The sequence below is a fragment of the Ursus maritimus genome, unplaced genomic scaffold, assembly GCF_017311325.1.
Source record: "Ursus maritimus isolate PB19 unplaced genomic scaffold, ASM1731132v1 scaffold_14, whole genome shotgun sequence".
Lineage (NCBI taxonomy): Eukaryota > Metazoa > Chordata > Mammalia > Carnivora > Ursidae > Ursus > Ursus maritimus.
In genome coordinates, this window is record NW_024423786.1 from 65,784,207 (window position 1) to 65,811,276 (window position 27,070).

General features: G+C 51.4%; 1 protein-coding gene across 1 annotated transcript in view; it reads left to right on the plus strand.

Annotated features, from left to right (window-relative positions):
- The window catches only part of LOC103660410 (heparan sulfate glucosamine 3-O-sulfotransferase 3B1), a 38,363-nt gene that overhangs the window by 8,777 nt on the left and 2,516 nt on the right, over positions 1 to 27,070 (plus strand). The gene's annotated exons all lie outside the window — the stretch shown is intronic.

The window sequence follows — 27,070 nt, forward strand, 5'->3', positions numbered from 1 at the left end:
GAATGAATGAATGAATGAATGAATGAATGAATGAATGAATGAATGAAGAGTCGGGCAAGGAAGCCGGCTTGGAAGGGCTTTGGAGGGAGGGGGAGATGGCTCTCGAGGAAGTGAACAGTGGAGTCAGTTTTCAGCCAGCACGTGTTTTCTCTTTCTCTCTTCCACCGCCTCGCCCTCTTCTCTCTGGGGGCAGGCACTCTGTGATCCTGGGTTCACCCGCTTCTGTGATGGGGGCCTGGAATGCGAGTCAGCAGATTGAGTGGACGCCCCAAACTTGCTTCAGTTCCATGAATGGAGGCCCCTTAAGGGACAGGATGAAGACAAAAAGTGGAAAAGGCCGCGGGTGGGGAGGAGAGGAGGGAAAGGAAACCGCAAATCAGTTGGGGACCCCCTTCTGATTCCTGAGTTTCTGCCGCACCGAGACTACGTGGCTTGCTACCCCCACTCCATCTCCCCCAACACTTTTCTCGCTGCACCCCCACGTGCCCCTCGAGGGCGCGCACTCCCAGGTCGCCCTCCTTCCCGCAGCACCCCCCCCTCGTAACCACAGAAGGTCGGAAAGTCTCCTCTTGGGCACCCCCTCGGAGCGCCCTTCTGCTCTCCCAGCCTTCAGGTGGGCACTCACAAGCTTACCCTTCTCTAGGGCAGTGGAAGGTGAAATGACAGCCTTAGAAAGCCTCTTGTCAGGCTGGAATTTACACCGTGCCCTGGGATGTCTGTTGTGGGTTTGATGAGACGCCTTTTTGGGGGGTGGGGGATTTTTTTTTTTGCAGAGGTGCAGGAGATGACCTGTATTAAAAAGGTCGGGAGCGCACGTAGGACAATGCTCTTGGCTGCAGGAGAGGAAGAAGAAATGCAGGATTTGGGCGTTATGTCCATTAAAGTCTTCCCCCAGCTGAAAGGCCTCTCCCTCCCCTTGCTCGCTTCTAAGGCTGGAAGCCAGTCCTGGCTTAGCTCAGCCATTCCTCTTGCTGTGCTGTTCCTGGGGTCCCTGGTGCCCTCCGGGCTGATTGTTACAGCGTCTCCAGGCACTTAGCATATGCTTGTGCTGCCAGTTAACACAGATACACAAAGAAGTAAACATCCTGTTCCCAGCCCTGAGCTTTTATCGGAGCCCCAAGTGGGTGCGTGGGTGTGTGTGTGGGGGAGGGGTGGGCACGTTTTTGTAACTGACTTGAAACACGCGAGCGGAGGAAGTGAAAGGTGACCATTTTAAGTCTTTTTTCTGCAGTCCGTGCATAATGCGCTCTTCTAAATCCTGCTGACCTATTTTTTTTCACTCATCTAACAAGGATTTATTTACTGCGCACTTATTTTTTTTTTTAAATATACAGCCTTTATCTTTCAAAAAACAGTTTTAGGATCACAGCAAAATGGAGCAAAAAGACAGTTCCACGTTGGCCCTGTGCGCACAGATGCCCAGCCTCCCCCAGGGTCAGCACGCGGCACTGGAGTGGTCTGTTTGTTTCCACTGACGAACCCACAGCATCATCGTCCAGACCCCATAGCTTACATTGGGCCTTGCAGAGTTTACAGTATTTCTTTTGATGTCGCACAGGGTATGGCTTTTGACAAATGTATAATGACATGCATGTGTCTTTATCATATCCTACAGAATTAACCCCACTGCCCTGAAAATGCCCTGTGAGCCCCGGTTTTTATCAGGTGCTATGCCAGGCAGCAGCTGGAGTCCTTAGGAAATATGAGAGACACGAACTTGTCCTTCAGAGGCCTGCGTTAGTCCGTGAACTAAGACAAAAAAATCCACAGGCTCCAAGACCTGGCAGAGGACTTGAAGCACCCATTTGAAAAAAATCACGAGTCCTGCCGAATCACTACTAATTCTAAAAACCCTTTGGAGGAGAACCGGAAGCCCGTGATAAAATAGTGCAAATGAAGACGTGTGATTGTGTCTTTGACTTTCCAGGAGCTCTTTCGAAGAGAGCTAGGGAGATAGGAAGGAGAGGGAATGTCAGTTACTATGTGATGCAATAAGCAAAAAAAAAAAAAAAAAAGAAATCTCAGCCTTAGTGAGTGAGAGCCTGCTGTGTGCTGGGAGTGATGTTTCCTGTGTGATTTCCCCCACATCGCAGAGGAGGAAAAGGAAGCTCTCAGAGATTGCCTAAGGTCATACAGCTGGATCTGTAGGTGGCTCAGCCTCTTGAACCCAGAGCCTCCCGGGGGCCCTACAAATGCCACGTCTTGGAGCTCCCATGCACGGCTGAAACCCGACCTGGTGTCCCTTCTGGCCCAGTGCATTCTTTCTTTCCCCCCAAGCCACAGACTTCTCCAGGGTTGTATTTTCCCCTCTCATCTTCTGTTCCCCATGCCTACTTTTCGTTCTGCTGCCCATATCCACTGCTTAGCCTCGTCTTGGATGGAAGGACATCTGTGTTGGTAGATGGCCGTCTGTATGCTTGTCATGCGTGCACCCACCATCCCTTTTCACACCACCCCTGTAGCCCGGACTCCCGAGGTGAGATCTGTGTGTTTGATGGTGCTTTTCGGACCCCAGTCTCCTCCCGTTTCTTCGTTTACCAACCTGTTCTCTTTCACCTATCCCCCCCCCCCAAGCACCATGCCTCCCGCATTCTGTTCCCAGGATCACATGGAATCTCTCCCCACTCCCTCCCTATGGACTGTCGCTTCCCCTCTGTGTTCTGTGACACCCTAACCACCTTTGCCGGGGCCAGCGGAGACATCCTGCTTTGTGCTGTCCCCAGCAGCCGTGCAGGACAAGGTCTCACCATAGAGGCGATCTGGCCCACGCTGAGTTCACGCCCTTGTCCAAGAACTCAGCTACTTCTCTGTGGCTCGCTCGCTGTTCGGGTCGCCTCCGATTACCCGTGCGAAGACCCACTGTGCGCACGGGAACTTCTGGATGGCGTCTTCTTTCTTCAAGTGCCCGATCACAGAACTCCTTCCACACAGGTAGAAACTCCAGAGATACCGTGGCATCTGTAGGAATACCCCTCGCTGAACTATTTCTTCTCACCATGGCCTGATTTTCTGTTTCTCCAAGACGTCCCTCCAACACTTCTAGGAAGTGGTACATTCTTTCTTTTCTGTGTTCTTTGAAGAAAATCCCAGGCACCGTATTATTTTATCTATAAATCTGGCTTTTTTTTTTAAAGTCAGATTCTTATTTCACATACCTAGAGGAAAGTGTACGAAGGAGAAGCATGCAGCCTGATGAATGCTCACAAGGTCAACATCCCGATGTAACTGCAGTGTATGAATTCTAGAAGCCACTGTCATACCCCTTCCGGCCCCTGTCCCTGCCCCATGGATAATGACTGTTGTCCTTCCTTTCACCACTGCAGAGTAGTTTTGCCTGCTGCTGTAAAATCCCGGAGTAAATACTTGCAGGGTTTTAAAAACCTGTAAATTTGTTGCCAAAATTGACAGATTGAGAAGTTTCACAAACAAATCTAGATTTTCTGCGGCTTTTACAAAGGATCTGACGGTCCTCGTGGTAACAGGTGGCTAGAGTTGGAGAGCAGCTATACCTGTGCATGGGGCATATTCTCTTCTGTTTGACACAGTCCCCACTGCTCCTTATTGTCTCCCACTTGCCCAGCTTCACTCATTTGTTACCTGCCCGGTGCTGGGTCAAATCAGTGCCAGACAGAGTGGGAGCTATGGACTGTCCCCTTCCCCGGCTCCCCTCTTTCAGGTGTGCACTATTTTGGGATTGAATTTCCTCCATCTAGGTTCTCATGGGCATTCTTGTTAGATTTTGGCATCAACTTTCCCCTACTTGACTTGGTTTTCATTGTACCCCACTATCAAAATTCTGGGAGAGGCTGCACGGCGCTCTGCCTGCTGGGACCATTTGAAATCAGAATCAGGATCCTCAAATCCGTTTGAATGACATGCTTCTCCTAGTTAAAAAATGTTGCTGGTTCTTTAACTGGCTCTTCTTCCATGCCTCCCCCACCACCACCACTTGGGGGTCAGGCTTTTGCTACATTCTTTGTGACCTTGGCTAAATTACTTGAGCTCTTTGGTATCAATGTCCCCGGGTGTGCAGTGGAGATGAGCCCATCCGTGTTTGCAAACTGGTGCGGGACTCGTCTTCCCAGTCTGTTGTGGGCCGATGGGTTGTCCTACTTTGTGTGACGAGCCCGCAGCTCATGCCTTGTGCAATAGCCAAGCTGGTCTATACCCCATCCGTGAGTTCACTGATCAGGACCTTGGGTGCTGCGGCAGTGTCAAGTGACTTAGACGGCTTTAAATGCTTGCTGTCGGGCTCTTCATTTATCTTCTTGAGGACAGTGTGCAGGTAGCCTGCAGACTGCGCTTGGAGAAGTACTGTCTCAAGTGTCTTCAGTGAACAGAAAGTTCTAGAAAGATAAAAAGGTGATGTGTTGGGGAAATGGTTCTGTGTTAGCTTATTAAAGGCCCTGAGAAGTCCTGCAGGCCAAAAAACAAACAAACAAAAAAAACAGGGCAAAACAAAAATCTGTTCCATGTTCTCGCACCTGGTATTTCCCCCTGAGTACAGAATCCTGTTTTTGTTCAACATCGACTGATCACCCATGGCACGGTGTTTGTCCTGATGCCATTTTGGGGTGCATTAGCAGAGCAGGGCTCCAGGGTTTCTCAGGTTTTGAAGAGTCTGCCCCCTGACCCTGCGCTCTCTCTCTGCACCTTTAGCCCTTGGAACCAATAAGCTGTTCCTTCTCATGGCGAGGTAGACAGACCACCTACTTCTCCCACCTGTGGAGTTATCTCAAAGGTAATGTGTGGGCACCCCTGTGCTACCGGGGTGATCGTGCAGAAAAAGTAAAGAAAGAGGAGAGGGGGCTCGCGGTAAATCGGACACCCTGGGCAGAAAGGCGCCGAGGCTGAGGCCAGGGGAAGCCGACTTGCTCCTGAGGATTTCAAGTTGGGTCTTGCTGCCGGCTTCGTTAGAAGGCCTCCCCTGGCTGGTGTTCCCCCAGCGGCCTAATTGCTGGTTCAGCCGTTCCTCCAAGGAGCTCCTGCCTGCTTTCAAAGGTAAGCGCTCCGTCTGGGTGGTACTTGATGGTGCTGGAGAAAGGGTGAGGCGTTCCTCCAGCCGGCCTGGCGCTGTGTAGCCCCCGTGGTCTGTGTGTGTTTATTATCACACCGAAACGATCGCTCGCGCCACACAGGTCTCCGGGAAATACAGCGTTCACTGTCTCGGATCAACGTTGGCAGCCCTGAGCTGCAAAAGAAACCAATCGCTTTTTTTTTTTTTTTTTTAATGTGCCTTTTCCCTTTTGTTGTCTGGGGCCAAGGGGGAACACTTAGAAGTGTTCTTTAGACACAGAGCACCGGAAACGAAGGAAACTTTCAGATTAGGAGTCACTGGGAAAGGAGGCGAGTGGAACCTTTTTACAGCGAGAGGGAGGGATTAATTTACCTGTTTGTACAAAACTTAAGTTACAAAGGTGTCTGGATTTCCCCTCCAAGCACTCTAAACTTGCCAGAACGATCTTATTATCTTCTGATACACTTACCATTGGCTCCTTGTGTTGGGTGAAATTCTAACACCTGTTTGGACGGCCCCTCACCTCTGCCCTGAGCTCTTGCTGACAGGGGAGACGCTTGGCAAGGGGCTTTTCATATGGTCTGGAGGGAGGCGGTTTCACACCAGAGTGGGGTCCCCTGTTGCATGTACCTGACCAGCTTTTCATGCTTATCTCACTTTCCTTCCTATAAGGTTACGTATCTTTTAACGAGATATTTAATACCCATCTTCTCGTTGTGTGGGGCCTTCTGAAAATCAGGCAGTAAAGGCAGACTCATTGGCAAGTCACGGCCAGGGCATCTCGATGGCAGGGCTGCTGGGATGTGGCATCGGCCGCTCATCCGTGCGTGATTAGATTTTATGCACCAGACAGATGTTGAACCCTGGAAATGGGTCGAGCCGTCTAAAAGCGTTTGGGAAAATAAGAGGTTAAGCCGTTGTCAGGGCCTTAAGGTGCTCACAGTCTTGGTGAGCAGAGAGAAGGGGGCCCAAAGAGAGGCCGCCATTGAGCTGGGCTTTGAAGCATGCATAGGAGTTTGCTGACCCATCATCTCAGAAAGCAGATTAAAAGCCTTCAGGGCAGAGCAGCGCTGTGGGAAAGACCCAGAGAGAGGAGTGGCAAAGCGTTGGGGATTGGGTGGACCAGAGGAGGTGTCCTGGATTGGGAGAGGAGGCGGGCTCAGAAGTTGAATGTTACATTGGGGTCGGAGCCTTTATCTTACTGGCCAGAGGGATTCTGGGGGAGCCAGCTGAGCCTCCCTTACTCAAGAAGTTGACAGATTTCATGTTAGTGTTGCATTTGAACTCTTTTCCCGTATTTTTTAGGAAAACGAAATCATTTGCTATTTCAAGGAGGAGAAAGCAAGAAAAGGTATTGCTGGTGTCCCAATATGAACAGCGCTGAGCTTCGCGAGGGAATTTGCGTGTGGCTCTCGCAGTTTTGAGAAAAAGCATCTGCTCCCCCCAGTGCTCATGAGACGGGGCGAGACGCCCATCCTTCCTTCCTACAGAGCCCACTCCTCCCTGTTGCCTCTCTGGGTACCAATTTGGAGGACTGTCCCAAAGGGCCTTCGCTCTGTGGTCTGAAGTTTTGGGGGCAAAGAGGGCCATTCTTGGCCAACTCCCAACCAGGCTCCAAATGCCAGCTTTTCCAGCCCGATGCCGTGGGAAAACGGATGGCTGCAGGCTTGCGGGCTTAGGGCTGGTGTCCTAACCAGTTCTACTGGGGGAGGACCCCTCATTCCTTGGGAGGGGCCAGTGAACAAGCAGAGGAAGCCAGGGGGAGGAGGGAACACCCCTCCTGGGGTGGCCTAGGGCAAACCTGCATCCTCCTGTCTCCGATTCCTGAGCAGGTGGAGAGAAATTTTTCTGGCTCCTGGTTGCCGGCACTCCCAAAGTGATGGAGTCCCTTCCCATCACCCACTGTGGAGGAGCTCAGCTAAGTTTGGGAGCTGTCCATGTCAGCGTTTAAAAGTGACTGCAGTTACAGGGGCGCCTGGGGGGCTCAGTGGGGTAAGCATCTGCCTTCAGCTCAGGTCATGATCTCAGGGTCCTGGGATCGAGCCGCAAGTCAGGCTCCGTGCTCAGTGGGGAGTCTGCTTCTCCCTCTGTACTCCCCCCTGCTTGTGCGCTCGCTCTCTGTCAAATAAATAAATAAAATTTTAAAAAAGAAAGTGCCTGTAGTTATCCATCAGGTGTGGCTTAGGATTGCGTTTCCCTTGGGGGGCTCAGGAGAGCAGGGGCTCCTGGTTAGGGGGCTGCCCACTTGAGTGGGACGGGCCCTGGGCACCAGGCCTTTCTGTTCCTCCCGTCTCCCCTGGTTCCCTCATGCGTGGTTATTCTTAGCCTTGTGTTTTCCTCCCGGCCCAGCTGGAAACCCCAGCACCGAACAGCCCGCGGCTTTTATGTGCTCTGCTTTGGCCAGGGACCACGCGTGCCAGCTTCCCGAGGACTCAGGCTTTTGTTCATTTTGAGGTCTTTGATCAAAGGAGCCACCTCATCTTCCCCAGATGGTGTCTTTCAGGGATGTCAGTGGTGGGGGCGGGGAGGGGATGGGCACGTCACCTACAGGTGTCTGTCATCTGTGGTTGCTCAGCGTCCAGATGTGGTACACGGACCGTCCGCGGTCTGGGAGCACAGGGTGTGCACACAGCAGAGGCCCCGCTGCAGGGAAAGGGGCTCCCCGCGCGATCGCACTGTTGGGGTTCAGCGGTGGGCTTAGGTCCGGAACGTGGGCCCCGCTCCCGCCATGAAGAAGTTCCCAGCTGCTTGTCAGTTACATCCTGTTGTGGTTTCGGTGCTGGTTCGAGTGGGCTGTGAACTCCGTGGCTTCTCTGTACTCGGTGGACTGTATTGAGGGGACCATCCGGAGGAAGCTGGTGTTCCGGACGCCCCTGAGGATGGTGTCCACTGGACACCAGCAACAGGGACGGAGAATTGGGGACGATTTCACTTAGCTCCGGGTGTCCCTGTCTGGGAACGCCCACTGGTGTTGCTTTTCGGTTCCTTAGGGTCGTGTCGGTTTTATTAATCATGGAGCGTCTCTTCCATGCCAGACTCTGGGGCTGCAAAGAGCCATTCATTTCGAAGATATTTGGTGCCCGTTATTGTATCCACAATACCTGATCCTGTCCTCCTGTGGTTTCTATTCTGCTAGGGAGATGCCTGATAAATGAAAAGCAAAGAAATTAATAAAAAAAGAATGTCTCTGCAGATAAGAGCCATGAAGAGAAATCAAACAGAACAGAGCGTCAGAGGGTTCGTGAGGGCTAGCCGGGAGGAAGGAGCGATCTTAGGTCTTTTTCCCCCCGAGGTGATGTGGAGTAGAAGCCTGAATGCAGAGAAGGGATCTCCGAGGGTCCAGGGGGTGGGCGTGTACCCCCAGAGAAAGCATTGTGACCACAGTGAAGAGATCAAAGGCAGTGGGGGGAGAGGACAGAGAAGAAGCTCTTTATGTTCTTAATGTATTCTTAGCATGAAAGGATGCCAGTGGGGGCTCTGTGAACGGGAGCGGCCGGATCTGACCTACTTTTTAGAAAAACCCTGACCACTTAGTGGAGACTGGCCGGAGAGCGTTGAGGGAGAAGGCAGGGGTTGAGATGGCTCAGGAGACCTTGACACAGGCAAAAAGAGAGGGGTGGTTAAGGCAGAAAAATACTGCAGAGGAAGACCTGTTCTGGGTGGGGGAGGATCGCCACTGGGAAGGAAGGCTTCCAAGAGCAGGGGACACCCTAGTAAGGTTTTGACGGGTGAATAGGAGTTCACGTGCAGACCCCATGGGGAAGGGGGACTGCTTGGCAAAAGGAATAAATATGGAAAGGCAAGGAGGTCTACCTGAAAAGGTGTGATGGATGCAGGGAAGGATGTGCAGAGGACAAACGTAAGCAAAGTAGGACCGCATCGGGGGGACCGAGGTCTTTGGTGAGTAAGCCTTCACATCCTGACTTCAGGGCTCAACTAGCACGGCGAATTCTGCACTGTCTCTCTCTCAAGTATTTCAGCTTGGAAGTGGGATTTACAAGATGCCCCTGAGTAGCGTTAAACGGGAATCGCTTTTGCCAGTGATCAGAAAAGATGCCACCCGGGGTGGGGGGGTGGAGGCAAGTGCTTGAGATCCTCTCAGGATGTGTTCGGGACCCACGTCCTCTAAGCCGGTTGCTTTTCTCTTGTCTGGATGGAGCCTGTCATTAGGGTAAAGCCTAAAGCCATGTAATTAGAAATTCCACTGCTCAGCTCTTCGGACCTACAACAGAACGGCCCCGCGGACGCTTGGCTCCCGCATTCTTAGAAGCTGAGCAGGGCCGGGCTGCCCGTGCCAAAATGCCGTACCCCGTAATTAAGAGGTGGCTTTGCAGGCACACACCTGTTCTGAATGTGCAATTAGGGCCTGTCGCCCTTCTTACTGGAGCTTGTGCCTCTGCACGGACAGCTCGCGCAGGGGTGGCAGGGCGTACCTATGGGTTTATATCCCCCTGCGCCCCCTTAACACTCTCCGCACCCCCGGCCCCCTTTCCTTTCTTCCTCTCTAATCCCAAACCATCTTTTCTGTTTTGTGTTTTTGTTTTTTTCTGAATGCCAAATTTCTGATCATTTCATCTCAAGCTGCCTCTTCTGTAATTTTATCAGGAGCCATCCGGGTTCACTGCGCCTTTATCTGCGAACCGGAGTGAGAAAATCTTGCGCCTTTTGCTGTTGGTGGTTTTTGTTACGGTTCAGGAGGGAAATGGCAAGGAAGGGGGCCAGCTTGGAGGACCGGAGGAAGGGTGGTGCCTGGGGGTGAGCATTTGGTGGTGGGGTTTTTTCCCCAGCGTTGCTCATCAGGTCCTTTTCACTCTGCGTTCCTGGTTGATAGCCAGGCTAATTTAATTTCCAGCTGAGAGCCTACTTCCCCATATGATAATCTCAGATAGTTAATGAGCTAGAAGAAGAGGCAGCCTCTTGAATTGATTCTTGGGGCTCAACTCTGTGGCTTCGCAGTACTCATTTATCAGCCTGTTTGTTTCTGGACTTGCGAGGCTCATTCAGCCTGGCGTAGCTTCAGGAATCTCTTCCCCACTTCCAAACGTGGGTTGAGCTGTGACTTTCTGGCTCTCTGGACATTTAGAGCCAGCTCGCTTTTTCCTTTTCACCCCTGGTTTATGGAAAGGGAAGAGGGAGAGCGGAGAGGATGACGTCGGGCCAGCTTGTCTGTCTAGGACACCTGTCAAGCACACCGAGGAAAATTCTCATTCTTTCCTTCCGTCCAGCCTGGGGTGTCCAGCCTTTAGGGTGCAAAGCCTGGAGCAGTGCTGTCGTGTGGAGTATCGGTCCTAGCATTTGGGGCGAGCGCTTTCCTCCTGCAGAGCGCGCACACCGCTGGAAGAGGAAGGGTTCAAGTGCGCAATGGGAACAGTGACCGAGGAATTAGGGCCTTGCTTGGGGGAGGCTAATCTGATTATTTTCATGTGTGTGATCATTTGTTTCAGAAGGGTTGAGTGAGAAATGAGCTCAGAAGCATAAGGCAGGAGTGCAGGGAGCCAGTAAGAGGTTTAGTTCCCAATTTCTAGATTAATCTCCCTCTTCTCTCTCTCTCTCTCTCACACACACACACACACACACACAGAGATACACACATCTATTTTTAGTGTATGTTTATTTCATTATAACTTATACCCCTTATAATTCAAAAAATTAACTTGAAATCAACGATTTTGGGACTCCTGGGTGGCACAGCTGGTTAAGTGTCTCTCAGTTTCAGCGCAGGTCATGATCTCAGGGTTGTGAGATCGAGCCCCGAGTCGGGCTACATGCTCCGCACAGAGTTTGCTTGGGTTTCTTTCCCCATCTCTGCCCTTCCCCACCGTGTGTTCAGTGAAGCTCTTGCTCTCTCAAATAAATCATAAATCTTAAAAAAAAAAAACAAAACCAAAAACCACAACTCTTATTTCTTATTATCAGAATGGGAGGGAAGGTGGGAACTTCCTTAGGAAGGGGGAAGGTGACATGAGATGAGTTAGGTGGGTCTGGTGGGATGGTCGCTGTATTTGAGCCTTTTGATCTGGAAGGTTCTTAGAAGTGTCGAGAACTGGGGGGATGGACATGAGATTCGGAGCCGAATATTCTGAAGTCCGAGTCCCTGCTTTGCCATTACCCGGTGTTTGATTTGGGGGCAACCCCATGTAACTGCCCCCTGCCTCGCCCTGCCCATTACAAAGACGGAGGCCACGCCCCCTGAGAAGGATGGTAGGGAGGGCCACCAAGATTGGGGATGTCCAGGCCCTTCTCGTGAGTGAACTTCTGGGCAGGTCTCAGAATGGACCTCCTAATGGTCAACGACGAGAGCGAACCGTCTTCTGGTGGAAAGGAAGGCCGTTTCTTCTGTACCAGAGACAGAGTTATTTTTCTGTTGCACGAAATTTGGGTATGGCAGCGATCGGGGTCTCTTTGTGGCTTTCCAAGGCCCTGTGTAGACCCATTATGAAGCCAGTTCGTCCTGTTGATGCTCTAAGATATGGCGCGGTGTCCCATTTGTAGGCAAAACCTTAGGGGGTGAGGGAAGCTCATGGGGCCTAAGTGTGATGCTGACCGATTATCACGTGGGTGAAGAATGCGTGTCCGCTGGGCGCTGCACTGACCTCCGGTCAGGTTCTGATGGTAAAGCCGCGGTCCGGTGGCTGGCACATTGCTGTTGGGCTGTGTCAGCTGTCATGCTCTTAACCTGGGCCCGTGCATGGGCCTCGGGTCTGTGAAGCCCCAAAGCTGAGCCCCAGGGTCTGTGTCCCTGTGACAGGTGTGTATTTGCTGCCCACAGGCCTCATCCCTTCTCTCAGCTTCTCCGTGGAGCCGTGTTTGGCAGTGAGCCGGGGTCCTCACCATTCCTCTTAGGATACTTCTGTTCTGAATGAGAGCTGGGTGAGGGTCCCAGGAAAGGGAGTCCTTCCTCGATCAGGTAGCCTATTTGTGTCCTAAACAAATCTCTCGGAATTCCAGATCCGTGGAGACCTCTCAGGACAGGTAGGACACCAGCATGGGGCGTCGGGCGTCTTCAGATAGTCAAATGATTCCGTTTCTCAGTGTGTTCCGTGGTAAAGGAGCCTGCCTGCCGGCAAGTTAATCAGGGAACCTTTCACCAGCCCAGGAAGACGGTCTTGGGTGGGGTTTGAGCTCGATTAATTTCCCAGATTAATTTCCCAGCCGTTAGCTAATGGGGCAGCACTGAGCCCATCTCTTGTTTTCTCCTTTAGGTGGTGTTTGCTCATGGGCTTAGTGCTGTGTGTTCCCAGCCCCCGGGATGTGGAAGTGGATTCATTTGGAAAAGTAGCAGCTTAAAGGCCTTTATTTGGTTTTGTCCATGAACGGAGAAAGCCAGGGAGCGTTTCAGAGAGAGGCAGCCTGCGCCCGGCCCCCTGCCTCTGGCTTGCGTCCCAAAGAGGCCTCCCACCGGTCCCAGGCTGACCCATCTGCCTAGAATGGGCCTTTCTGGAACAGAATTCTAGCCAGAACCCGGGGTGATACTCACCTTCTCCCCAGTTTTTATTTATTTTTATTTTTTACATACACAAAAACCTAAATCCTCATTGGTTTATGATGCTTCTGGGAGGGGCACCTATGTTTTCCTGCTCAGTCCCACCCCAAATACTCTGTGGGAAGCTACAGCCACATGGGTGGGTGAACTCCCAGCACACGCGTGCCATGCCCTCAACCCCCCCCCCCTTTGCCTGAATAGTGAAGGTAACCCTGGCGGCCACACCTTTCTCCCCCTGTCCTCTTCCCAGCCTTTCGCTTTTCCTTCCTTCCAAATGTCTTTGCAAGATCTGCTCTGTGATCTTCCTTCCCACCGCCCCCTTCCCATTCAGATGCACAGAATCTCATTCATTCTCTATCTCCCTTTTGGGAAATGCCCGAGGGGGCCGCAACCACAGACCCTTGTGACGCAAGGCGAGGCGAGAGAAGCAGGGGCGGGCCACAGAGGGAGCAGGCCCGGGCCTAAGAAACGTCTCCCACGTGGCTGGATCCTTAGCTTCCTGGCCGCCTTCACAGAAAGACCTAGAAGACACATGTCATAAGATCAAGCTGTCGGCTGAATGAAGGCGTGACTGTTCTTGGTACTGAGATTTGGGAGGGGGGTTGGCATAAAGAGAACACCAGTGGCGCAAAGAGTGTCTTTCCAGCAAACACACGAGCATCTTTCCAACACCACACGGTCAATGCAGCCTTTTGGGTGAAGGATAATTTTCTAAAAACAAAAGGTAAAACCACAACTTCCTTCTAGATACAATATTAAGGTTTATAGTTTCTTAATGATCATGGTAAGGATTTTATTTCACTCAATTTTTTATTTAATTTATTTATTTGTTTGGCAGAGAGAGTACAGGCAGGGGGAGAGGCAGAGGGAGAAGCAGGCTCCCCGCTGAGCCAGCAGCCCAATGCGGGGCTCGATCCCAGGACCCTGGGATCATAACCTGAGCTGAAGGCAGACGCATTAACTGACTGAGCCACCCAGGCGCCCCTCACTTATTATTTCTTTTTAATATTTTATTTCATTATTTTAGAGAGAGAGAGGTGGGGGGGTGAAGGGGAGGGGCAGAGGGAGAGAGAGAGAGAATCCCAAGCAGACTCCATGCTGAGCATTGGAGCCAGACGCGGGGCTCGATCCCACGACCCTGAGATCATGACCTGAGCCGAAACCAAGAGTCAGACACTTAACCAACTGAGCCACCTAGGCGCCCCTGTTTCGCTCAGTATTAATGAGAGAACCAGGCAGGCATTAACCTTTGGTTCAGAGGAGAGGTCAAAAGAACCTAAGTTCACTTGGAATAAGGAAATGTTGATATGAATTTTCAAAGAGGGTGGGAAACTCACTTTTTTCCCAAGTGGTGGGAAGTGGAGAAGGAAACCCACAGGGCCTCCTCCAGAAAGCGTTCGAGAACTGTATGGCATCGCGGTATGATTCACAGAGTTGCAAAACATTTCAAGGGCCTTAAAAGCCTACAGTCAGCTAACCAGAAGGAAGCACTCTACGCGATGCTGTTTCCCCTCGGAGACACCTGGTAGTCTTGTTTTTTGCTCATTCTGAATTTCTTTTTTTTTTTTTTTAAAGATTTTATTTATTTATGTGACAGAGAGACAGCTAGCGAGAGAGGGAACACAGGCAGGGGGAGTGGGAGAGGAAGAAGCAGGCCCCCAGTGGAGGAGCCTGATGTGGGGCTCGATCCCAGAACGCTGGGATCACGACCTGAGCCGAAGGCAGACGCTTAACGACTGCGCTACCCAGGCGCCCCTCATTCTGAATTTCTTTACGTTTTCTTCTGTCAGTCTTCACGAGGCTCACAGAGCCGGAATCTGCATAATCTGTGCTGTTGGAAGCACGGTCCGCCGCGCTCCTAATATATCTTCGTGCCACTTGCCTCCTACACTTGACGTGGCTTTTCATTGCCTCAGGTCAAATCCAGCAACGTCTGTCTAGCATTTATTTACTTACCCACTTACCCTTCGTTCATCCAACAGCCACTTGGTGTTGCCACCGTGAAAACAAGGCGCAGTCCAGTTCTCAGCCCCCTCGAGCCCTGTAACAGCAGCTGGGTAAAGGTCGTGCGCTCTCTGTGCGTGTGTGCACACGCGTGGATTTGCAGGAGCGTGTTGGGAGCGTGGTGGTCACGAGAAGGGAGCAAGGATGGCTAACCCACAATGGGGAAGGGGTGTGTGTCATAGAAATCTTTTTTAGGAGGAGGAGGACTGGGAAGAATATTCTAGAAGGAGGGAAGTCCATGGGGGGAGGTGGCAGCAAGAAAGTTCATGACCCGTTTGAGGAAGTGCAGGTGCCTGCCCACAGCTGGGGTGACGCGGAGTTGGGGGAGGGGTGAGAAAGGAAGGTGCGGGGAACATGGGGTACACTCGGGGAGGGGCCCATGCCCTGCCAGGGAGTTAGGACGTCATGCTTCCCATCCTGAGAGGCTGTGAAGGTTGCTGGCTTTGGCGTTTGGAAGGCTGTCTGGGGACGCACTGGGTGGAGGGCTGGGTAGTGTGGATAAGGGGCAGCCAGCCCATTTTCTAGTCTTTCTAACCTGATTTTTCACTATTCCTCAAAAAAAAAAAAAAAAAAAAACTTCAGTCCAGGCGAAATGACCCGATCTCTGTCTTAGGTTCCTAAACTTAGCTATCTTTTCTTTTTGACTTCTTCACTTCCACCTACCCATGGGATTTGCTCAAGGAAGCTTCAGTTGTCCCAAAGGACACACCTTCTGGGTGCTTCTTTTCCCCATTTCTCACTTTGAGCCAAATATCTGTCATTACACATCCTGTGCATTGGTAAATTTCTCTCCAAATACACAGTCCACCCCTGGAGGGCAAGAATCCTCCCCACAAATGCTACATCCCCACCGTATCACGGATTCCTTGATCATCCACGATCAGTATCTCGCCTATCTCTGGGCATTCAAGTTCAAGACCTTCCTCGTGTCTATGGCCTCTTCGTATAATTGTGTCACTTAATGTCGTGCGTGGGATAATACATCTGTGTTGCTCTAGAATTAACCTGGGGCGTCGGGATACGGAGATCACCACCATCTTCGAATCTGGCCCGTACGGTGCTAATGTGTTAGTCCACGTTACTCCCAGTTGTCTTTGCATATTTGCTCTGTGGCCTCCACAGTCATTTGGCGTCCGGCCTTGCTGGCTCATTTCCTCCCATTCATTCACGAAGGTGTTCATGGGGCACATTACTCTCAAGTGCTTCCTATGCCCCGTGTTTTGCTGTTGGTCCTGTGTTTTCTTTTGAAGATAAAAATCTCGAACACCCACGGCCCAAACAGACACAAACAAAACACGGAGGGCAGTAAGAGTCCACCAAAGGTTTTGTTCTTAGAAATCGCCATGAGGCTTAGAAATAGTCACGGGGTTAGTTTTCCGCTCAGGCTAACGCAGGCTGAAAGGCTCATCTCCCTGGTGATTCCTAGCAGGGCTGTCACCAGCCGTTTCGTTATTTGATCTGCTTGCCCACGTTTGGTTCCCTTGTGGGCCTCGCAGGGTCGGGGGAGAGAACGCTTTGTCTAAAGTACGGCATCGCGGGAAATTTTAAGACTCACCAGTCAGGCCGGATGGTCTGCCAGAAAGTTCTCATGGAAGGTAAAAAATCATGATGGGACACGCTTATGGGGACGTAGCTTCAACCTCCAGCACATTCCGTCTCTCCTGTCTTTGGCCATGAAACGCACACACAAAAACAAGGTTGACCATGACAACGAATGGCTGAGAATTTGAGGAGGTTGGACTTTTCTCCTGCTGGAAACGACTCGTGAACTTCCATTACTTCCTGAGCTGAGAATCCCCAAACGGGTGGGGTCAGGGGACTTGGGTGGGCGTCCTTGGCGTTTCCCTTGGCAATGCCGTGCCACTGACGTCCTTGAGACCCCTTTCTATGAGCCTTAAGCCCTGGGTCAAACCAACCAGGAAGAAGTAAGTACTGGTGATGCTAAGAAGTGTAAGTTAAGAATCAGCATTTTTTTCCTTTGTCAGCAGTTTCTCTAAGTGCAGAGACCCCCTTGGATGTTGTCTCTGGGGGGAAACTCCTCCTTTTCTTCTCTAAAAGGTTCTTGAGCTATTTAAAGCCTGTGATAAGGGACGTTTATTTGTACTCATTTCCCTTTCGTGTAGCTTCACTTAAACTTACGTCTCCGGATTTTTATAGACCTCATTTACTTTAGACTGTTTGCAGTTGATCACCATAAAACGGGGTTCTGTTTGTTGAGTGGAGGGGAAGCAGAGAACGGGATGGAGCCCTCGTCTTGGACTTCCGTCAAGTCAAGAGTTACTGGGATTTCTCTGGTCCCAAACCCTACTGGCCGCTCTACAGCTGATGACATCAGGTCTTGACCACGTAGATCTGGTTTCAGCCAGTTGGGTGGTTTCTTTACATCGGCCTCAGACGGACCCCCGCCCCTAGACTGTGGCTCTTTCGCTGCTCCTTGTAAACCTCTCTAAAAAAGAGAGAGAAGGAATCCTCCCACCTCAGTTGTCTTCCTTTTAAAGTCCGCCTCGTTTCCCATCCTTCTTTGGCTTGGATCATCGCATTCATTCGGGGAAGTCAACCCAAGAAGGAGCCCTCAGTTTTCCTTTGTCTCCCACGTCCTACCAGGGGACTAAGAAGGAAGGTCCGAATATGAGATCCTTCGTAGCGGAAGTGAAGAATTAACGGAAGCCAAGACTCCAGATAGATACTTGTTCGTTTGTTTGTTTGTTTTAAAGATTTTATTTATTTATTTATTTTTAATAATAATTTTTTATTATGTTGTTAGTCACCATACAGTATATCCTTAGTTTTTGATGTAATGTTCCAAAGATTTTATTTTATTTTATTTTATTTTTTTGATTTTATTTATTTATTTGAGAGAGAGAGAGACAGCCAGCGAGAGAGGGAACACAAGCAGGGGGAGTGGGAGAGGAAGAAGCAGGCTCCCAGCAGAGGAGCCTGATGTGGGGCTCGATCCCAGAACGCTGGGATCATGCCCTGAGCCGAAGGCAGACGCTTAACGACTGCACCACCCAGGCGCCCCCCAAAGATTTTATTTTTAAGTCATCTCTACATCCAACGTGGGGCTTCATCTCACAACGCCGAGATCAAGAGTCACGTGCTCCACCCAGGGAGCCTGTCAGGCGCCCCTCAAATACTTGCTTTTTTACATAAAGCTTTTGAATTTGAGAACCAGTTTGGTGTTTCTGTTTCTTTAGCAGTATTTCCCTAGAAACACCCCTAGTATCTAGGGCGATTTGCTGAAGGAGATAATAGGAAGAGATATGGGTGAGGTTCATTCCACCTTAACCCTTGGGTAGGGTTTTGCTGCTTTTAAGGGGTTACTCACCTGCAAACTACATTTGAATTGTGTTGTGTTTTTTTTGGGTTTTTTTGAAAACGAGGCAGGACAAATATTTCCATTTTACAGATGAGGGAAGACAGCTCAGAGATGTTGGGCAACTTGCCTAAGACCACACAGCCTGCCCTTGAACCCTATTTTTCTTTCTACTCTTACCAGGCTATGTAACAAGTGGGTACATAGACTTAGGGCATGTTTAACATTGGCCTCTGTCTGAATTCCGCCCTAGGGCTTGGTCTATACGGGAGCCCCTGAGGTGCGCAGTTTCTGCATATTACAAATCATGAAGCTGTTCGCAGAGGTTCTGCTTTACCCCTGCTGGCTGAAGGAGGAGGTGGAATAGGGGTGGTGCGGGAGAGCTGGATAGCGTAAGGGTCACCTTTTAGAATGTTAAGCCAAAGAACATCCTTTTAAACCAGCTCATTCACTTGCATATACAGGGACACCGAGCCCAAAGCTTTGAGTGCCAGTGCAAGGCCTCGGGCTCCTGTCAGGGGCAGGGTGGGGACCAGACCCAGAGTGTCAGGTGCGCCTGTCCTCTGGGCTTTCACCGAGCACCAGAAAGCCCCCTCCCCTGGCCCTGTGGGTTCTCTCCCAGCTTCCCCGTAGGGGGTACTGATTTTCCTCGGATCTCGGTCCACCCGCAGGCAGTGGGAGGGCTTCAGAAGCTCCTGGGTGGAGTCCTGTTTACAAACTTTGGCCTCAAGTTACCAAGGGCACCGGGAAGGCGGCTTTTCTTGGGTGAGGCAGGGAGCTGGGAGAGGATTTACAGGAGCGAGTGAGCACCACTGCCCCAGGCTGGCGCTGGTTTCCTGGGTTCCTGCCCCAGGGAAAAGCAGCGGAGGCCAGCGCTGATCGGAGACCAAACCCCGGGTTTCGTGCTTTTGGATTCGGGTGTCCCGCTCTCCTCCTTTCTGGGTCCTCTGCTCCGCCCCAAGACAGGGCTGAATTTACTTGCTAAAAACTCTGCTTCCCAGAAGACCCTCTTTTTCTTTCTTTCCAACGATCAGAAATTGTTTGTTTGTTTGTTTCCGGGAAATGGGACACAGATGACTCGGATTTCTCAGGATTGGTCCCAGCCCACAGTGAGGTCCAATAAACCCGGGCAAGGCCCCAGAGAGCTCATCACAAAAGGCTATTAGCTTTTAATTGAAACCCTCCCTCCTCCCCCCACACCCCCCCCTTCAGCCCCTTCCAGGAACAGGAACTCGGGCCTTTGTGAAGCAGGGTCCATAACAGAGGATTCTGCCAAAATAAAGGCATCTTGAGTTGACCCCGAGGAGCGAGATTCTCTTTTGCGCCCCACCCCCTTATGGCATTCAGGGGCTTTTCATTTTCTGAGCAGTATTGAAATTCTAGGACAATAGAGGCCAAATCCTTGCAGTGGGGGTTGGGGGCTGGGGGTGGAGAAAGGAGAGGCGAGGGTTGGAAGAGGAGGGGGTCTAGGCGAGTCATCAGCCTTTGTTAGGTTTTCTTCTTTTCTACCCATTACCTTAAAAAGAATAATAATAAAAGGAAGGGGAAAAGGGCCAGTAAACTTTATAATGAATAATGACATCACTTCCGGCAGCCCCCACCGGTCCAGCTTCGGAGAGGAGAGACACTGAGAACAGCAGACTATTTACAATTTCATTTTTAAATTATTTTTAAACCCTCCCCAAGGAGTTCTTTGATATGCAAACCTCTCCCCCAAATGGAGATAATTATTTATGGAGATGCGGCTCTTTGAAGGGGAGCTCTGAACGGGTGGGCTTTGAGCCTTCCTAGGAGAGGAAGAAGGTTCCAGATAAGGAGGGGCCCCCGAGCTGATACACATCTTGCTCCCACCCCTCCTCCTGCCTCCCCCGGGGAAGCCAGCGGCTTTAAAGAAGCAACTTTCCAGAGTGACAACCCACACGGTTTCAGTTACTCGGCCTTCTCCAGCGTCGTCCACAGTCAGGGTTTCCAGAAGCTCCTTCCTTGTCCCCGTGTGCCTGGTCTCTCTGTAGGAGAGGAAAGGGGAGGGGTCGGCTGCAGCTCCTGTGGGTTTGACCCCAGAGATGCACTGTGATTTATAGGGTCACAAGGTAGAAAGACACGGGGGAGATTTTTGGGGTGCCCCGATATTTAGGGCTGGTAGACAGGCCTTTGGAGAAGGTAAGAGGAGCTTCGCCCCACCCTTGTTACCACACAGACGCCTGTGATTAGGGCCGTGACGACCCTGCGGCCTGCTCATTCTCTTGCCCCTGGGTTTTCTCTTGAAAATGCTTTAATACCACTTTGGCCTGGGGTACCAAGTGCCCCCCTGACACCTCGGGCACCCCCTCCCCACAACCTGCCAGCGACTTTCACTTCCAGAACTGTCTGGAAGCTTGGAAGCATGCTCCCCCCACCCCACCCCACCCCCGCTGCCCTTCCTGCTGCCCCTTCAAGTTGGCCTCCCTGTGATGGGGAGACTGAGGCACTCACCTTGGCCTGAGCCTCCAGCCGCCCTCGCCAGTCTGGCTCCCTCACTCCGAGACCAGTTTTAGATTTCATGGCGAAACTGAGGGGAAGGTGCTGAGATTGCCCACAGACACCCTGTCCCCCCAAGTGCAAGTGTACCCCGCTGTCCACATTGCCCACCAAAGAGGGACATTTGCTACGACTGATGAACCCGCCTGGCCAGGTCAAGGTCTGCTGGTCCCCTCTCGGTGCGTGCCTTCCATGGGCTTGGACAAACCAATAATGCCACGTGGCCAACATGATGGTGTCACGCAGACAATTTTCACTGCGCCGAAAACCTTCCTTGCTCCCCATCTGTTCCTCTCTCCTCTCCCCTGATCTCTGCGATCCCAGTGTCTCTGAGTTTAGCTGGTGCTTGTGGGTTTATCAGGTGGCATTCGACTTGCTTTTACCTTGTGAAGGCGATGTCCTTGTTTCCTAGACAGATGTGGGACTGTGCACGTATTAGGAAGGAGGTGGTTTATTTTTATTTTATTTTATTATTTTTTTAAATTTTAATGTTTTTTTATTATGTTAGTCACCATACAGTACATCCCCGGTTTCCGATGTAAAGTTCGATGATTCATTAGTTGCGTATAACACCCAGTGCACCATGCAATACGTGCCCTCCTTACTACCCATCACCAGTCTATCCCATTCCCCCACCCCCTCCCCTCTGAGGCCCTCAGTTTGTTTCTCAGAGTCCGTAGTCTCTCATGCTTCATTCCCCCTTCTGATTACCCCCCTTCTTTTTTTTTTTTTAAAGATTTTATTTATTTATTAGACAGAGATAGAGACAGCCAGCGAGAGAGGGAACACAAGCAGGGGGAGTGGGAGAGGAAGAAGCAGGCTCATAGCGGAGGAGCCCGATGTGGGGCTCGATCCCAGAACGCCGGGATCACGCCCTGAGCCGAAGGCAGACGCTCAACCGCTGTGCCACCCAGGCGCCCCTACCCCCCTTTCTTTATCCCTTTCTTCCCCTACCGATCTTCCTAGGTCTTATGTTCCATAGATGAGAGAAATCATATGATAATTGTCTTTCTCTGCTTGACTTATTTCACTTAGCATTATCTTCTCCAGTGCCGTCCATGTTGCAGCAAATGTTGAGAACTCGTTCTTTCTGATAGCTGAGTAATATTCCATTGTATACATGGACCACAACTTCTTAATCCAGTCATCTGTTGAAGGGCATCTCGGTTCCTTCCACGATTTGGCTATTGTGGACAATGCTGCTATGAACATTGGGGTGCATATGGCCCTTCTCTTCACTACGTCTGTATCTTTGGGGTAAACACCCAGTAGTGCAATGGCTGGGTCATAGGGTAGCTCAATTCTTAACTTTTTTAGGGACCTGCACACTGTTTTCCAGAGTGGCTGTATTTTATTTTTTATTTTTATTTTTTTGGCGTAGGGGACATACCCTTTCTAGAATTCTCGATGCTTCTGTTTGTAAAGATTGCTCTGTTTGTTTCGCTTTTGTGTGTTGAATTCTCAGAGGCTGGGCTCGGGCTTCCTTGAGGGAAAGCTAAAGTCAGATCCCTGGCCTGTGGCCCCCGGAACGGTTGGTCATCAGAGGAGTTTATCCCGATGAGCAGAGCACAGCTACCTCCTCGGCTCCACTAACTTTCTAGACCACAGGCTGAGGCCCAGAAAGTCGGGGGTATGGCTGGGGGGCCACAAGCCAAAACCGTAACAGAGACCTTCATGGAAACAATTTTTTTTTTTTAAGTGACAATATATCTCTGATGTCCAAATAGCTAAGTCCCTGTTGACCATTTTCTGATTTCAGTGTTTTCCTGAAACCAGCATCAGAACAAGGTTTTGGGCATCCTGTGGCCTTTTGTAAGAGGGTTTGTCCTGTGGATTTAGCTGGCCCCAAGGTCATTGTTGGCAAAGGGCCTCTCGAGGACAGATTTGGGAGTGGGGACGGTTACCCGACACTGGGCATACGTCAGAATGCACAGAGCGGACACCAAAGGTGATGATTTATCATATGCAAGTTAAAAAATTTTTTAAAAAGAAGGAAAAAAATATCTTTGTCGGAGTGCAGGAAACGTGGGGTATTTCTGCAACCAAGCAAGGACGTCATCATCTTCCTCCCGGCGGGGAAGGCGAAAGGGGCAGGCCAAATGTTCTGGGCTCTCCCCGGTTTTCTGGTTTTCTCGGATCTCCCCAGCACACTGCGGCTCGCAGCTTTGTCTCCTTTCTCAAATGCATTCACCGGCATCTGCTGGGCTCTACGGAGGTTACACCCATTCCAGTAATCTGCCTTTTTATTGTTGTGCCATTTGCCAGTTCAAACAAGTTCAGTGGCGGGTCCACGGGAGCAGGGGTGTCCGCCGAGGAGAGAAAGAAGCAGGGCAGGCGAATGAGGGTCACGTTGGCTGCTGGAGAACATCAGACTTGTCGGGCTTTTTAAAAAGGACTTAACTGGCTCAGCCCCATTTCCTGCTCGTTGAGGCCTGGAGATTTGTTTTTCATGGTTGGCTTTTAGCAGGGACACAGGACAGCCAGGCCGGGACCTGGGGATGTTCATTTGTGAACTTTGTGCTTCTCCGAAGCCCCGAGACCGCCAAGCCCCAGGGGGAAGGTGACGCGGCAGGTGGTGGCTCCCCTCCTCCAGGGGCTGGCGAAGGCGCAGGCAGAGAGGTTAGCTGTGGTCCTGGCGCTGGAGATTCTAGATCCTCAAACCTGATTCTGGCCCATCGCTCTCCTTACCCGCCCTGCCTCAGGATGAGACGGGCCAGAAAGAGCCCAGCGGTATTTCTGACATGAATCCATCTTGGTTTCATGGGTTTTTTGGTTTTGTTGTTTTTGTTGTCGTTGTTGGTTTTTTGTTGTTGTTGTTTTTTGCTGTTTTTTTTTTTTTTTTTTGAGACAAGAAGAGAACTCTAGTTCATTTGGAGCCACGGACTTTGGCACAAGCGGCAGTCACATCATCCAGTGAGCTGTGCTGTTCTTCACCTGTTTGTTTTCCTGTCTTCTCTTTACGTTGATGCTCTCTGACTTTTGCTGATGCTGATCTGGCCTCTTTTCTTCCGGTTCCTTCAGTTCGCCTCATTTTGTTCCACGGGCAGCCTGATTCGCGTTTGCTAACTAACTGTGTGTGTGTGTGTGTGTGTGTGTGTGTGTGTGTGTGTGTATTTCTGTGTGCACACACGTGTTTAGGGCAGCAAACATCCTCTCCTCTCTGCATTAAACCGGACCGTGTTTTCTGTGTTGTGATGGCTGTGTTCTCTGCAGCGTGTAAGCTGTCAGGGGGAACCCTCACTTGCTCTGGGACCTGGTCTGCCTTCAGCGGAGGGAGGAGGAGCTGGAGCCTTCACTCTAAGCCTTTGACACAAATAAGTCTTGGATCCTCGGAAAAACTTCGTTTGGTTGACAGTATTGTTTTGTGGGGGAAAAAAATGTTTTTTGACCACGGGGCCCTCTCTCTACCCACACAGTGTCTTTCTGCTGAGATACACACGGTTATCAGTAGAGTAAGTGACAGGTGCGTGATGGGTTCCACTGAGTAATGATTTCCGATCCTGGCTGCACATGGAAACCATCTAAACGATTGCTGCGTGGGGGCCCCATGCACCGAGGGCCTGATTCCAGGGGTCTGCGATAGGGCCCAGGCGTGGAGTGCAGAACATTCTAGGTGAGCCTAATATGCCACCAGGATGAAACCAGCCGCCCCAGAAGGTGGCACACGGCTTCCTTGTGAATATCCGCCGACAGGCTGAAAGCCTGTGATACCCCTCCAGACCCACCCGGGTCTCAGGTTTTAATGGGGTGACACGCCTGTCTTACCCGTTTCAGTGTCACTAAAGAAGTGGGGTCCTTTCTGCTTTCTGTCGTGGGGGATCCTGTCTGGTCAGGTCCTCAGAGGCTTGTCCTAAGGGCAGTTCTCATGGGTATAAGCCTATGTCTTCTTCAGACTTGCCTCTCCAGCCCCATTGGTGTCGCAAGCACTCGATGGTGACATGGGCTAGGTGTTGAAGAGGTATCCTACCCTTCCTGCCCACCTGGTGAAGAGGGAAGGAGGGGTCCGGGGCCCGGAGCCACTGGAGGGGAAGCGCTCTTCCCACCAGCGCTCGTATGCCCCATTTAATGCAGCTAACTGCCGGAGAATGTGAACCTAAGAGGTGTATTGTTTTGAAATCTGACTCATATTTGAACAATGATGCTCTCAGTCTTCTGATTCTGCACTGAAATACCTATTATTAAGATCCTAATCTATAAGAGAGAGAAAAAATACAGGTGTCTATTTAAAGAGAGGGCAGGTGTCTAGCTCTGTGAGCTCTTCTCATCTTAAGCAGAAACGGGAGGTTGAGGGAGGCGGCCGCGACGAGAGGAAGGGGAGGCCTCAAGGGGACTGTGTCTGTCCCAGCCGTCCATCTGCAGGCCGGGGACCTGTGCCCGAGCCAGCCGCCCTCTCCCCTTCGGCCTGTTTCTTCATTGGTCCGTTGGGGGGTTGCAAGACCTGCCTCAAAGGCTCGTGGTGAGGATCAAATCAGATAATGCACGTGGAAGTTTCTCTGCCAGCTCCCAAGCGCTGTATAATGATTAGCTGTGAGATTTAGTTTGAGAAACTGGCTTTCCCAAAGAGCGGCTCAATGAAGCCGCAGCCTGGGGCTGGGGAGGCCCGCCTGGGGCTGGGTGGGCCGCTGGGGCTGCCGGGAGGGGCATGCAGGGCCCGCAGGAGGGCTCTTGCCCTTGGCCATGTCCTGATCCTTTCTTCTCGGGACCCCTTGTGCCCAGAGAGGTTTTCGGTATTGGGGCAGGAGACCGCGCTGGTAAAGGGGCCCAGGAAGAGAACGGGAAAGGCTTTGCTCCAGGACCCTGGGGGCCGGGGAAGCAAGAGCAGCCGAAGGGGGTAAAAGGGAACCAGAAGGTTCGGTGCCAGGGGCTCTCCACACAGTTTCCAGGCCGTGTTCCCCACCGAGTGGACCCACGGGGGTGTGCTGGGGAGCCGTTGGCTCTCCCTGAGCCCAGTGCCTGCTGTGAAGAGCCCCTAGAGGCCAGCACAATCAGTCAATCAATGGGGATGCTAAGAGTCGAACCTAGCAGCCTGACCTCAAAGCCCATGCTGGGTCAGACTCTCTAAGGACAGACCCCTCACCTTACCCCCTTGCAGGGGCCACGGAGAACTTGGGGGTTGGATTTCTTTTAGTCGTGATGGTAGCACTTTGATTCTGAATATTCGTCTCCTGGAGACTGTGGTGGCAGATGGCTTAACGCAGGAAAAAAAAAAACCCTTGGGACTTTAGCAGAGTGGCCCTGCTTCTGGGTGAAATGCAAAATCGGTTGAGAGCCAGGAACTCTGTTTAATCCTGGCTCACATTAGCCCAATGAGACTGCTCCATTCACCTAAGTGGTTAATGGGCAAAGTGGGTCAATCCAGCTTTAGCGTAAGCCAGGGATGGCTCTGGCGCTGCGAGGCCGTCTTCCTTAAGGGAAAAACCGTTCTTTCGGTCACTTGCTGTGAAGAGGGAGCTCTCCCAGCGTGTGGCCCCTTTCTGGCTCGAGCGATGGAACATCATATCATCATTTCCATAAACGTGCTCAGGAGAGGAGTTGTGGTCCCAGTAGATTAGGGGTGGCTTGAAGCTGGAAGTTGAGGATGTCTTACCAAGAGGTAAATATTTTGGTCAGAAACGATGTGGAAATTGTCTTCTTTCAAATTCCCGGGCCCATATAGGAAGCAGTCGGAAATCGCTGTCCCGTAGCTAATGGAAGATTTGTGCGTCCGTAACGGAAACTTAGTCCCCAGCTCGTTAACCCAACTCCTTTCCTTTTCATGCACACACAGGTGCCCCACTTTGTCCTACCAGGTGCCATAAACTGCGATCGAACGCCGTAATGCCGATAACAGTCATCGGACTAGCGTAGTTAGTAAATGTCAGTTACAGACCGTGTGTCAGGTGTGTTGCGGGCGTAGCGTGATCATTGATTGCTTTACTCCTCATTACACTTCCACGATGGAGGTACTGGCAGAGGGCTCAGGTTCAGAGAGCAAATAAGACACCACCGTCCACCGTCCGTTTGTGTTGCTGTCCGTGCTCACTGCCGCCACAAAACGGCTTTCTGGCGCGGGGATCGTGGCCCGCATCTCCTGTCGGTCCTAACGGTGTTGTCTCCCTACGTTGGCTTGACTGAATGCAGTGGTAGAGATCATAGTCTTTTTTTTGTTTGTTTTTTAATGGAATCTAAAGTATTTTTGGAAGCTTCTAGAATTGGGTCTTGGGGATTTCTTCTTGGCGCGTTTGTATCAGTTTATGCTTCCGTGTGATTTCACCTGGTTTTGGTGGCCTTTGGGGGTGCTTTTCGTGGTAAAGGCAGTTTGTCAGAGGTCGCTGTGCTGAGGCCGGTGCCGCGTGGCCGGGTCGGGGGGACAGGGGGGACATTTTCCTTGCCGTTCCCAGTGCACGCGGGCCCGGGCTTGCTGGCAGGCTAGCGAGGACTCCTGGGCAGCAAAATCTCCGGGAGCCCCGGGTGCTGCTGTTGAGGAATGACACAAATCCAGAGGTCAAGTGCCTTTGTGTTCTGCCATCGGGTATTTGGGTGGGGGGTGGGGGGGTCTAAATGCTGGATACCCGGGAAAAATAAGGGAGAGGTGGCACCCACGAGAGGATTTAGAGAAATTCCTGTTTCACGCAGAGAGTATCTGGCCTCCAAGCTTCCGACGGGACGTTAAAGCACCTTTCAGCTCTGAAATGCCTTTTACGCGCTTTCACGTTTCTAGCACCGTTCCCCGTCATTAGGGGGAGCCAGAGAG